Genomic DNA, 14,169 nt, shown 5'->3' on the forward strand with positions numbered 1-14,169 from the left:
CAATAATTTAAAACAAAATTTTCATTTTTAGTACTTGGTTGAAAACCCTTTGTTGGCAATGACTGCCTGAAGTCTTGAACTCATGGACATCACCAGACGCTGTGTTTCCTCCTTTTTGATGCTCTGCCAGGCCTTCACTGCGGTGGTTTTCAGGTGCTATTTGTTTGTGGGCCTTTCTTTCTGAAGTTTAGTCTTTAACAGGTGAAATGCATGCTCAATTGGGTTGAGATCAGGTGACTGACTTGGCCATTCAAGAATATTCCACTTCTGTGCTTCAATAAACTCCTGGGTTGCTTTGGCTTTATGTTTTGGGTCATTGTCCATCTGTTGTATGAAACAACGACCAATCAGTTTGGCTGCATTTGGCTGGATCTGAGCACACAGTATGGCTCTGAATACTTCAGAATTCATTTGGCTGCTTCTGTCCTGTGTCACATCAATAAACACTAGTGACCCAGTGCCACTGGCAGCCATGCATGCCCAAGCCATCACACTGCCTCCGCCGTGTTTTACAGATGATGTGGTATGCTTTGGATCATGAGCTGTACCACCCCTTCGCCATACTTTTCTCTTTCCATCATTCTGGTAGAGGTTGATGTTGGTTTCATCTGTCCAAAGAATGTTCTTCCAGAACTGTGCTGGCTTTTTTAGATGTTTTTTTTTTAGCAAAGTCCAGTCTAGCCTTTTTATTCTTGATGCTTATGAGTGGCTTGCACCGTGCAGTGAACCCTCTGTATTTAATTTCATGCAGTCTTCTCTTTATGTTAGATTTGGATATTGATACGCCGACCTCCTGGAGAGTGTTGTTCACTTGGTTGGCTGTTGTGAAGGGGTTTCTCTTCACCATGGAGATTATTCTGCGATCATCCACCACTGTTGTCTTCTGTGGGCGCCCAGGTCTTTTTGCATTGATGAGTTCACCAGTGCTTTCTTTCTTTCTCAGGATGTACCAAACTGTAGATTTTGCCACTCCTAATATTGTAGCAATTTCTCTGATGTTTTTTTTTTTTTTTCGCAGCTTAAGGATGGTTTGTTTCATCTGCATGGAGAGCTCCTTTGACCGCATATTTACTTCACAGCAAAACCTTCCAAATGCAAGCACCACACCTCAAATCAACTCCAGGCCTTTTATCTGCTTAATTGAGAATGACATAGCGAAGGGATTGCCCACACCTGTCCATGAAATAGCCTTGGAGTCAATTGTCCAATTACTTTTGGTCCCTTTAAAAACAGGGTGGCACATGTTAAGGAGCCAAAACTCCTAAACCCTTCATCCAATTTTAATGTGGATACCCTCAAATGAAAGCTGAAAGTCTGAACTTCTACTGAATCTGAATTGTTTTGTTTAAAATTCATTGTGGAAAGGTCTATAACCAAAATTAGAAAAATGTCTCTGTCCAAATATATATGGACCTAACTGTATACTGGATGTGACTTCAGGAGGAACAGATGCCCTGGAGATGACAAATCTGGATGTGACAAGAAGTTTGCAAAGGACCTATATGACTAAGATGGCAGCTGAGTTGGTGGAGAATGGTGCCAAAGTGGGAGGTCACTGCTGTGCCTGCACCGTTCGTGGGCTCAGAATTGGCTCAAAAATCTTTCAAGTGGCCCCTCCGGCTGAAGACACCTAGCCCCACGCCTACTAAGACTACTTGAAAATGAATGGGAGGAGCAACCAGAAGCGACCCCACCCTGGAACGGGTGGGGCTCAGAAGAGTCACTGGTGCAGCTACACAGTATCATCATGCGACCCGGAAGCAATGCATCAGTCTTGTGGCAATGGCGACAGGAAAGAGGGCGGGCCCAGTCTGTACCATGAAGCAGCGAGGAGTGGAGAACGTTACCCCTACCTGAAGCCGGAGGACCTCAGCGGCTGCCTGAAAGAGTGGGGTCATCTGCTGAAAGACGGGAGAATTAACTGGAAGCAAGGCTGAAGCCGGAACTTCTTCCGAGAGATCAGTCCTCACCACCTCCGTGGAAGGATGCAGCGGTTATGGAGAGGATGTGGTCCAGAGATGACAACCCGAGGCGGTGAGTGTGCCTCGACTCGTGCCCCAAGAGAATGAGACCCCGTCACCATCACCTGCTCTCGGAGCCCAACCCAAGTCATTTCCCCCTGCCGTGGCCGACTGACCTGAGCCACCTCACCGGGTGTTAGAGGGAAGGCATGTCGCTAGCACACAGGCGTCCCAGGGAGCCGCAGCCCCCGCCCATGTCAACGAGGGCCCATTTCCTACTCCAGACCAGCTGGCCAGGATAGATGATGTGGTGGAGAAGAAAAAGAGGAAAGAAGTGTGGGCCTAGTTGCTCCGGCCAGGAGGTGGCGCTATGGACACCGCAGATTTGGTCAACTAGTTTATGTGGAGTTGGGCTGGGGTTTTGGCTTCATCCGTGAGGTCGAAACCTGCCAGAACATTTATGTGAACGCAGCCTCAGTAAAATTTGGGAGACCCCTGAAAGAAGTGGTCTGGGTCTCCTTTTATAAAGAGAAGTGCCCTTGGGGTGGCTGTGACCCTGTGTACCCTTGAGGAGGTGCAACAACACGTGGGATCGAACTTGGTCTAATCAGACTCCCACAAAGTTTATCTTCTTCAAGCCCCTTACCGCAAATTGCTTAAGTGGGGCAATCCGTGGTCTCAGCGGCTGCAGAGCCACCCTCATCCCAAAGTCGGAGATGGCATTGAAAAGAGTAGAGACAGGACAGTGGTTTGTGTTGTGCTGTTGCACTAAAAATGATGATGGACTGTTCTGTGTCCTTCTGGGCAAAGGAAAATGCTCAGGAGTTCCGTGACCAGAAGCGGTCAGAAGGACATTTGTGTTACTGTCTTATGAGCCTATTTTTTTTCCAGAGGACTGCGAGCTGGGTAGTTGCTCACACTCTCATGTTTTTTGTTGTGCCCCTTCTGCTGGAAAGCAGGACTTTTTTTCTAAGAACTGTGTTTTAGGGTACAGGAGTACCACATTCAAAAAAAGGGGGGGGGGGTATCTCCCGTTGATATCTGGACTTGACTCATATTGATTCCTTTTTGTTATTAAACTTCTACCTTGGTTGGGGACAACCATATTAAAAGAAATGGGGAGTGTGATAATGTGTCCCTAATATGTTTCCTTATTAATAATATATGTGATACTGCTACACTAGTCAGTGTATTATCACCCCTGTATATGAGTACTGCTACACCTAAAGTGTATTACTATGTACATGTACATGTTTGATTGTTTACGTTTTGCACATTTGCGGTATGATAGGGAAAGTAAGTACCCTGGGCCGGTTATTAGGAATAGTCCATAGATCTTCCTTACCTGACCTATCTATCGCAATTAACGACATCACGCTCTACCCCATACCGGAAGTCCATTGCCTCGGAGTGACCCTTGACTCTGCCCTGTCCTTCAAACCGCACATCCAAGCTCTTTCCATCTTTCGCCTCCAGCTCAAAAATATCTCCAGAATCCGTCCTTTCCTCAACCGTCAATCTACGAAAAATGCTTGTGCATGCCCTTATCTCCTGCTTCAACTATTGCAACATCCTTTTCTGTGGCCTCCTTGCTAACACCCTTGCACCTCTCCAGTCCATCCTTAACTCTGCTGCCCGACTAATTGCATCTATCTCCTCGCTACTCCTCCGCTTCCCCCCTCTGCAAATCTCTTCACTGGCTCCCATTCCCTCAGCGTATCCAGTTCAAATTGCTAATACTAACCTACAAAGTCATCCATAACCTGTCTCCTCCATATATCTCTGAACTAATCTACCGATATCTTCCCTCACGTAATCTCCGGTCCTCCCAAGACCTCCTTCTCTCCTCCACACTTAGTCGCTCCTCACCCAACCGGCTCCAAGACTTCTCCAGAATATCCCCCATCCTCTGGAATTCTTGGAATTCTTTGCCCCAACACGTCCGACTATCAACCACATTCGGATCCTTCAGACGGAACCTGAAAACCCACCTCTTGCAGGAAAGCCTACAGCCTGCATTGACCCCCTGACTTCTCATCACTACTGAAGCTACCGCCTTACCAACACCGGAGCTCCTGCAACCCTCAACCTATTGTCTCCTTCCCCACCATCCTATAGAATGTAAGCCCGCAAGGGCAGGGTTCCCCTCTGTATCAGTCTGTCATTGTTAGTTTGCTTACTGTAAAGGTACTGTCACATTAAGCAACTTACCAACAAGAATGACAAAGATCCGTGACGTTGCAGCGTCCTGGATAGTGATCTCGTTGTGTTTGACACGCATCAGCGATCAGGATCCCGCTGTGACATCGCTGGTCGTAGCTAGAAGTCCGGAACTTTATTTGGTCGTCATGTCGGCGTGATTCGTCCTGTTTGACCGCAAAAGCAACGATGCCTGCAATGTTTTTCCATGGAGCGAACAACCAGCGAGAACGATAAGTACGTCACTGGATCGTTCCTGCATCGTTCTGCTGTTAGTGTTTGACGTCTCCTAGCGACCTAAATAGCGACGCTGCAGCGATCGGCATCGTTGTCTATATCGCTGCAGCGTCGCTTATTGTGACGGTACCTTTAGTGATAGCTATAATTTGTATGTAACCCTTTCTCATGTACAGCACCATGGAATCAATGATGCTATATAAATAATAATGTGTTGGGGGAGCAGTACCCCAAGTTGGCCACTAGATGGGGGCATTATAGATATTAAGTATAGTTTAGCCTAGCAAATAGCAAGAAAATATGACCTTGTGCTGGGAGAGGGCCAGGGGGGTGATACAGGGGTTACTGTAGGCCATGACAGCAGCCCTGGCCCCGCCGTCCTACATCTACTTTACATCAGCACAATTTTTGAAACTTTTTTTTTGTTAGGAGGTTATCAGAGTTAAAATTTCTAATTTTTCCAACAAAATTTACAAAACTATTTTTTTAGGGACCGCATCACATTTGAAGTGACTTTGAGAGCCTATATTACAGAAAATGCCATGTGACACCATTCTAAAAACTTCACCACTCAAGACCACATTCAAGAACTTTATTAACCCTTCAGGTGCTTCACAAGAACTGAAGCAATGACGAAGGAAAAAAATGAACATTTGATTTTTTTTCACAAAAATTTTACTTTGGACACAATTTTTTTTCTCAAGGGTATCAGGTGAAAATGAACCACAATATTGTGCAATTTGTTCCGAGTAAGCCTATACCCAATGTGTGGAGGATGACCGCTCTTTAGACACACAGCACTGCTTGGAAGGGAAGGAGCACCATTTGAGGTTTTGAATATAAAATTGGCTGGAATCAAGAGCGGACATGTTTTCTTTGGAGAGCCCCTGATGTGCCTAAACATGGAAACCCCTCACAAGTGACACCATTTTGGAAACTACACCCATCAAGAGGCTTATCTAGATGTTTGTTGAGCACACTGGAACCTCCAAGTGCTCCACATAAGTTTATAACGTAGAGCCGTGAAAATTAAAAATCTATTTTTTTCCATAAAAATCATCTTTTAGCACCATATTTTTTTTATATAGCTCAAGGGTAACACGAGAATGGACCCCAACATTTATTGTGCAATTTCTCCTGAGTGTGCAAATACCTCATGAGTGGGTGAAAACTACTTTTGAGGCACAATGCAAAGCTCAAAAGGGAAGGAGCGCCACATTATTGTGCAGATTTTACTATTATAATTTGAGGGTGCCATGACCCATTGGCAGAGCCCGTGAGGTGCCAGACCAGCAGAACTTCTCATAAGTAACCCCATTTTACAACATATACCTCTTGATGAATTAATCTAGGGGTGCAGTGATCATTTTGATATCATCGTTGGGTGACCGAATTTCATACCATTGGGCAGTGAAGAAAAAATAATTACATTTTTGCCACAAATGTATTATTTAACATTTTCACACAAGAAGTGGGCAAAATTGGCACTAGAATTTTTTCCACAATTTGTGCTGAATATAGATAAACCCCATATACTATACTACTGCTTAGCCATACGGAGAGTCTCGGTAGGGATGGAGCGCTATTTGCCTCCTGGAGAGCAGATTTTCCGAGATTAGTTTGCGGACTCCATATACAGAGCCCCATAGTGCAAGAGAGCAGAACCCTTTCCTACCTGGGCCTGTTTTTGCCTTCGTGACTGGGCCAATTTTTACAATTCTGACCACTGTCCCTTTATGAGGTTATAACTCTGGAACGGTTGAACGGATCCCGGTGATTCTGACATTGTTTTCTCGTGACATATTGTACTTCATGTTAGAGGTAAAATTTCTTTGATTTGACTTGCGATTATTTGTGGAAAAAAAAAACAGAAATTTGGTGAAAATCTTGAAAATTTTGCAATTTTCAAACTTAATTTTTATGCCTTTAAATATCACACAAAAAAGTTAATGAATAGCATTTGCCACATGTCATCTTTACATCAGCACAATTTTGGAATACATTTTTTTTTCTTTTTAGGACGTTATAAGGGTTAAAAGTTGACCATTTTTTTAGGGACCACCTCACATTTGAAGTCACTTTGAGGAGTCTATTTGAAAGAAAATACCCCAAAATTACACCATTCTAAAAACTGCACCCCTCAAGGTGCTCAAAACCACATTCAATAAGTTTATTAACCCTTCAGGTGCTTCACAAGAATGAATGGAATGTGGAAAAAAAAATAAACATTTACTTTTCTTTCACAAAAATGTACAAGGAGTAATAGGAGAAAATGGACAGTACATTTTGTTTTGCAATTACTCCAGAGCATGTCGATTCCCCATATGTGGGAGAAATCTACTATTTGGGTGCACGGCAAGGCTCGGAAGGGAAGGAGCACCATTTGACTTTTTGAATGTAAAATATGATAGAATAATTAGCGGTTGCCATGTCGCGTTTGGAGAGCTCTTGATATGCTTAAACAGTGGAAACCCCCAACGAATGACACCATTTTGGAAACTAGACCCCTTAGGGAACTTATCTAGATGTGTATTGAGCACCTTGAACCCACAGGTGCTTCACAGAAGTTTATAACATAGAGCTGTGGAAATAAAGAAAAAAAAACATTTTTCCAAAATAAATATTTAGCTCCATATTTTGCATTTTAATAAAGGTAACTGGAGAAATTGCACCATACAGTTTGTTGTACAATTTCTCCTGAGCACGACGATACCCGATATGTGGGGGAATACTACTGTTTGGGCGCATGGCAGGGCTCAGAAGGGAAGGAGCGCTATTTGACTTTTGGAATGCAAAATTGGCTGGAATCAATAGCGGACACCATGTTACGTTTGGAGAGCCCCTGACTTGCCTAAAGAGTGGAAACCCCCAACAAGTGACCCCATTTTGGAAACTAGACCCCTCAAGGAATTTATCTAGATGTCTGGTCTTCACAGAATTTTATAATATTGAACCGTCAAAATTTAAATATTTTTACCACAAAAGTGCTATTTTAGCCCCCACTTTATTTTCACAAGGGTAGCAAGAAAAAATGGACCACAAAGTTTGTTGTGCAATTTCTCCTGAGTATGCCAATACCCAGTATGTGGTGGAAAACTACTGTCTGGGAGCAGGGCATGAAAGGGAAGGAGCGTCATATTACAGTGCAGGTTTTGCTACATTGGTTGGAGGGTGCCATGTCACATTGGCAGATCCCCTGAGGTGCCAGAACAGCAGAAACCCCTGTAAGTGACCCCATTTTATAAACTACACTTCTCAATGAGTTCATCTAGGGGTGCAGCGATCATATTGACACCACAAGTGTCACAGAATTTGATACCATTGGGCAGTGAAGAAAAAATAATTACATTTTTACCGCAAAAAAATTTTAAGCCCCAGATTTTAAATTTTCACACTGGAAAATGGATAAAAATGGTGCCAAAATGTTACACAATTTGTTCTGAACTTGGCAATACCCCATATACAGTACTGCTTAGCCACACAGCAAGACTCTAGAGGGACGGAGCGCTATTTGTCTCTTGGAGAACAAATTATTATAGAATAGTTTCCAGCCTCTATATAAAGAGCCCCTAAATTTCATGAAAGCAGAATCCACCCTCAATTGACCCCAGTTTGGAAATTATACCTATTTCCTATTGGAAATATTTACCTATTATACCTATTTACCTATCATCATCTATTAAAAGTGATGATTTTGACTCCATAAGTGTTTTCCAGAAACCGGCAGCAGTGGATGTTGCTGAGTAAAAAATGCAAACTGCCATTGTAGTAACCAGTATGCTGTAGGGACCAGTACATTGCAGTCACCAGTACGTTATGCCTAGCCCGTGCTTCTGGAAACATGCAACCATAAATTAGGCGGACTCTCATCACTACAGAAATGCCAAACATGTGGATGATATATGTGGTTTAGGTACACTGTGGGGCACAGAAGGGAGGGGGGCATTTGAATTTTGGAGCGCAGAATTTATTTTAGGGGGGTGAGTAGCCATAACTCTTTTCCAGAGAATTTGTACTAGCAGTAATGTGCAAGCCCACTATATTTCCGTTAACAGATGATGGACCTGAGTGAGGACATGCTTTTTTTGTGGATTGAGGGAAGCTTTTATTGGGAACATTTTACATAAAGTTTGGGATCACAGTTATCCGACGCTCTACGCTGAGCACTTTGGGGTTTCTATCTAAATCTCTGAGTGACGTGACAGATAAAACCCCCAATACATTTACTATAAAGAGGCAGCAGAGTTACACTGGACTCCGTCTGGCCTCTGTTCAGCGGTGTCCTTTTCAGAAGTGCACAAAAATGGCTGACTGCGCTTTTATGTATGACTAAAAAGACCGACACCGCCGGATCACACATCTTAAGGCATTCACAGTGCCTCCATCTGCCTCATTATAGGTAATCTTCCGCCGGGGGTTCCATCTGGATCACGTATTTCAGAGATTTACACGGAAACCCCGGTGTAAGCGCTCAGCGCAGGATAGATGTGTGCCAAGCCTCACTGCGATCTTTGGGAGGCAGAATGAAAAAATCAACAGCATGTGAAGAATTGTTTTTTTGTATTTTTTTTACGACGTTCGTCATGCGGTATAAGTGATTAGGTGACTTTGTTCTTTGGGTTGGTGTGATTACAGCGATACCAGATTTATAGAGGGTTTTATGTTTGGCTGCTCTCAGACACTAAAAGACTCCTTTTATTGCAAAAACAACGTTTTTGCACCACAATATTTTGAGAGCTATCATTTTTCCATATATATTGGCTGACAGTCATGTGACAGCTTGTTTTTTGCGGGTAGAGCTGACGTTTTTATTGGTACCATTTTCGGGCACATGACATTTTTTGATCGCATTCTATTCTGATTTTTGGGAGACAGAATGATCAAACACCAGGAATTTAGGAATTTTAAATGGTGTTCTGTGTGTAGGAAAATTAATAATGCAGCGTTATTCTTCGGGTCAGTAAGATTACAGTGATACCACATTTATATTTTTTTTTCTCTTCGCCACGACAGCACCCACTTGAGAGAGGGGATCCGCCCCTAGGAACAGGAAACCCTATGGAGAGAAAAGGGGCGGTCCCCCTCGCTCCCACAGTCGGTTTCCTGTTCCTACAGGAGACACCTGGAGAGAAGAGGATGCCCAGCCTGGATGCCGCTTGCACAGTTTACCTTTAAAGGGACGGCAAGGGCTCCAGAGCTGGAAGCAGCGTCGGGGGTCCTGTGGCAGCTTCCCCCCTCTGTTGGCAGGTACCGTGAGGCCAGGTCCTGGGAGTCGCCTGGCTCATGGAGATCCACCCAGCTGACCTGCGGGGACCAAATCGCTGGGGTAAGGAGATCCTGTGACGCCATCTGCGGTGGTGTGCAGGCAGCGTGTGGTCCAGTTTATCGTCCCCCTGAAGCATTGCCACAACTTCCAGGGTGATACAGGAGGAGGACGGCGCCTGCGCTAATGCTGGTGGGTGCGCAGGCGCGTACAGCATGGCCGCGACCCGGATGCAGTGGTCACTTCCGGGTGCAGCAGGAAGAAGATGGCGGCCCCCATTACAAAAGGACGCCGGCGCCGATACCCCGGCGTCCATCATGGCGTCTCCCCAGAACCCGGCGTTGGCTTCATCTGAAGTCTTGTCTTGCTGATCCATTGAGCTCCAAATCTACTCAGGCATTCATGCAGAGGAACAATTACACTGCTCTGGCATGGCCATCCCAGTCCCCAGGCCATCCCAGTCCCCAGACCTGAATATCATTGAACATCTGTGGGATCATTTGAAGAGGGCTGTCCATGCTCGGTGACCATCAAACTTAACTGAACTGGAATTGTTTTGTAAGGAGAAATGGTCAAAAATACCTTCATCCAGGATCCAGGAACCCATTAAAAGCTACAGGAAGCAACTAGAGGCGGTTATTTTTGCAAAAGGAGGATCTACTAAATATTAATGTCACTTTTCTGGTGGGGTGCCCATACTTATGCACCTGTCAAATTTTGTTTGCAGATTGCACATCTTCTGTTAGTACAATAAACCTCATTTCAAGGCAGAAACATTACTGTGTCCAACAGTTATTAGATATATGAAACTGAAATAGCTGTTGCAAAAAAACTATTTTTATAAAACATTAAGCTTAAGATTAATAGGGGTGCCCAAACTTTTTCATATAACTGTATGTGTATAGCAGCCACATAGTATATAGCACAGGCCATTTAGTATATAGGAGCCACATAGTATATAGCACAGGCCACGTAGTATATAGCAGCCACTCAGTATATAACACAGGCTACGCAGTATATAACACAGACCACGCAGTATATAACACAGGCCACGCAGTATATAACACAGGCCACGCAGTATATAACTGCCCACGTAGTATATAACACAGGCCATGCAGTATATAACACTGCCCACGTAGTATATAACACAGCCCACGTAATATATAGCACAGCCCACATAGTATATAACACAGGCCACACAGTATATAACACTGCCCAGGTATTATATAGAAGCCACGCAGTATATAACACAGTCCACACAGTATTTAACAGTGGCCACGCAGTATATAACAGCCCACCCAGTATATAACACTGCCCACGTAGTATATAGCAGCCACGCAGTATATAACACAGCCCACATAATATATATCACAGCCCACGCAGTATATAACACATCCTACGCAGTATATAACACTGCCCACGTAGTATATAGCAGCCACGCAGTATATAACACAGCCCACCCCTGTTAAAAAAATAATAAAAATAAAAAAGTTATATACTCACCCTCCGTTGTCCAGCGAAGCTGTCCCAATTAGGGTTGAGCGAAACGGGTCGTTCATTTTCAAAAGTCACCGACTTTTGGCAAAGTCAGGTTTCATGAAACCCGATCCGACCCCTGTGCGGGGTCGGCCATGCGGTACGCGACTTTCGCGCCAAAGTCGCGTTTCAATGACGTGAAAAGCGCCATTTCTCAGCCAATGAAGGTAAACGCAGAGTGTGGGCAGCGTGATGACATAGGTCCTGGTCCCCACCATCTTAGAGAAGGGCATTGCAGTGATTGGCTTGCTGTCTGTGGCGTCACAGGGGCTATAAAGGGGCGTTCCCGCCGACTGCCATGTTACTGCTGCTGATCTGAGCTTAGGGAGAGGTTGCTGCCGCTTCGTCAAGCAGGGATAGCGTTAGGCAGGGTCCATTAACCACCAAACCGCTTGTGCTGTAGCGATTTCCACTGTCCAACACCACCTTCGGTGTGCAGGGACAGTGGAAGCTACATTTTTTTTTTTCCTCAGCGCTGTAGCTCATTGGGCTGCCCTAGAAGGCTCCCTGATAGCTGCATTGCTGTGTGTACGCCGCTGTGCAAACCAACTGCTTTTTTCAAAGCACAAATCCTCTTGTTCCTTCCTTTCTGCACAGCTATCTTGTTTGTTTGTCCACACTTTTTATTTAATTTGTGCATCAGTCCACTCCTTATTGCTGCCTGCCATACCTGGCTGAGATTACTGCAGGGAGATAGTAATTGAAGGACAGCTCCTTTTTTTTTTTTTTTTTTTTTTGTGTGGGAGATTAAGATTGGCATTTCTGCTAGAGTGCCATCCCTGTCTGTGCCATCTCTCACTCAGTGGGCCATAGAAAGCCTATTTATTTTTTTGCTTGATTTGGGTTCTAAAATCTACCTGAAAAAAATCACTACATCAATCAGTGGGAGAAAAATATTGGCCTCAGGGCTTGTGTGCCACTCCTGACTCCTGTGTGTGCCATCTCTCACTCAGTGGGCCATAGAAAGCCTATTTATTTTTTTGCTTGATTTGGGTTCTAAATTCTACCTGAAAAAATCAATAAATCAATCAGTGGGAGATTAATATTGGCCTTTAGGCTTGTGTGCCAGTCCTAAGCGTGCCATCTCTCTCTCTCAGATAGTGGGCCATAGAAAGCCTATTTATTATTTATTTTATTGGGTTTATAAATTTTCCCTGGAAAAAAAAAAAAAAAAAGTGGGAGATTAATATTGGCCTCTGGGCTTGTGTGCCAGTCCTGAGCGTGCCATCTCTCTCACAAATAGTGGGCCATAGAAAGCCTATTTATTTATTTTTTTTTTGTTTTATAAATTCTCCCTGAAAAAAAAAAAGGGAGATTAATATTGGCCTTTGGGCTTGTGTGCCAGTCCTAAGCGTGCCATCTCTCTCTCTCAGATAGTGGGCCATGGAAAGCCTATTTATTATTTTTTTTATTGGGTTTATAAATTTTCCCTGAAAAAAAAAAAAAAAAAAAGTGGGAGATTAATATTGGCCTCTGGGCTTGTGTGCCAGTCCTGAGCGTGCCATCTCTCTCACAAATAGTGAGCCATAGAAAGCCTATTTATTTTTTTGGTTGATTTGGGTTCTAAATTCTACCTGAAAAAATCAATAAATCAATCAGTGGGAGATAAATATTGGCCTCTGGGCTTGTGTGCCACTCCTGACTCCTGTGTGCGTCATCTCTCACTCAGTGGGCCATAGAAAGCCTTTTTTTGTTTTATTTGTTTTCTAAATTCTCCCTAAAAAAATCATTTTATTTTATTTGGTTTCTAAATTCTTCCTGAAAAAATCATTTTTTTTAATTATTTTTTTTTCTAAAGTCTCCCTGAAAAAAAAAAAATAAAAAAATCAGTGGGAGATTAATATTGCCCTTTCTGCTTGTGTGCCAGTCTTGACTCCTGGGTGTGCCATCTCTCTCTCTCTCTCTCTCTCTCCAATTGTGGGCCATAGAAAGCCTATTATTTTTTTAGCTTGATTTGGGTTCCAAAATCTACCTGAAAAAATCACTACATCAATCATTGGGAGAACAATATTGGCCTCTGGGCTTGTGTGCCACTCCTGACTCCTGTGTGCGTCATCTCTCACTCAGTGGTCCATAGAAAGCCTATTTTTTGTTTTATTTGTTTTCTAAATTCTCCCTGAAGAAATCATTTTATTTTATTTGGTTTCTAAATTCTTCCTTAAAAAATCATTTTATTATATTATTTTTTTTTCTAAAGTCTCCCTGAAAGAAAAAAACAAAAACAAATCAGTGGGAGATTAATATTTACATTTGTGCTTCAGTGACAGTCCTGCGTGTGTGGCATCTCTCTCATTTGTTGCCACCAAAAACAGAGTGTGTAACATTGTGCCTGATTTTCCTTGCGGTCTCACACACCTGTAAAGGGGTAGCTAAATCATACTGAAGTTATAGCTCACCGTGTAAGTTGTGTGACAGCAACAAATACCGTTAGTTTGGTTATGTTTTTAAAACAATGAGGAAGTCTGGTGGAAGAGGTCGTGGCCGGGGCCTTCATTGTCAGCTGGTAATGAGGGTAGTGGTAGTGGTGGAGCATCAGGTGGTCGTGGGAAAAAAAATATTGCACCTAAGTCTGGAGCTGTGGAGCCAGGTTCGTCGTCTGGATACACAAGGCCTCGAACGCTCCCTTTTCTGGGAGTAGGAAAACCGCTTTTAAAGCCGGAGCAGCAAGAGCAAGTTTTGGCTTATCTTGCTGACTCAGCCTCTAGCTCTTTTGCCTCCTCTCGTGAAACTGGTAAATGTAAAAGCAGCGCGTCGTTAGTGGATGTTCACGGTCAGGGACAAGTCGCTTCCTTGTCCTCTTCAGCAAAAACAACAACAGAGAAGAATGCAGCAGGCGACACAATGGGTTACTCCATGGAGCTCTTTACACATACCGTCCCTGGCTTAGAAAGTGAAGCAGTTAACAGTCCATGCCCATTACAAGTTGAATCTGACATGGAGTGCACTGATGCACAGCCACAGCCAGACTACTAT

The 14,169-nt window shown here is 43.8% G+C and overlaps 1 long non-coding RNA gene across 2 annotated transcripts in view; it reads left to right on the top strand.

The window, feature by feature from the left end:
• LOC138664998 (uncharacterized) overlaps positions 1 to 14,169 on the top strand; it is a 31,938-nt gene that overhangs the window by 10,584 nt on the left and 7,185 nt on the right. The window contains exon 3 of one of the 2 annotated variants that reach the window (XR_011318410.1): positions 1,019 to 3,136. The exons of the other annotated variant lie outside the window; for it this stretch is intronic. This is a non-coding gene — a long non-coding RNA (uncharacterized lncRNA). Of the gene's footprint in view, positions 1 to 1,018; positions 3,137 to 14,169 lie in introns of those variants that run through there. 2 annotated transcript variants of the gene reach the window in all.

Source organism: Ranitomeya imitator, chromosome 2, assembly GCF_032444005.1.
Source record: "Ranitomeya imitator isolate aRanImi1 chromosome 2, aRanImi1.pri, whole genome shotgun sequence".
Lineage (NCBI taxonomy): Eukaryota > Metazoa > Chordata > Amphibia > Anura > Dendrobatidae > Ranitomeya > Ranitomeya imitator.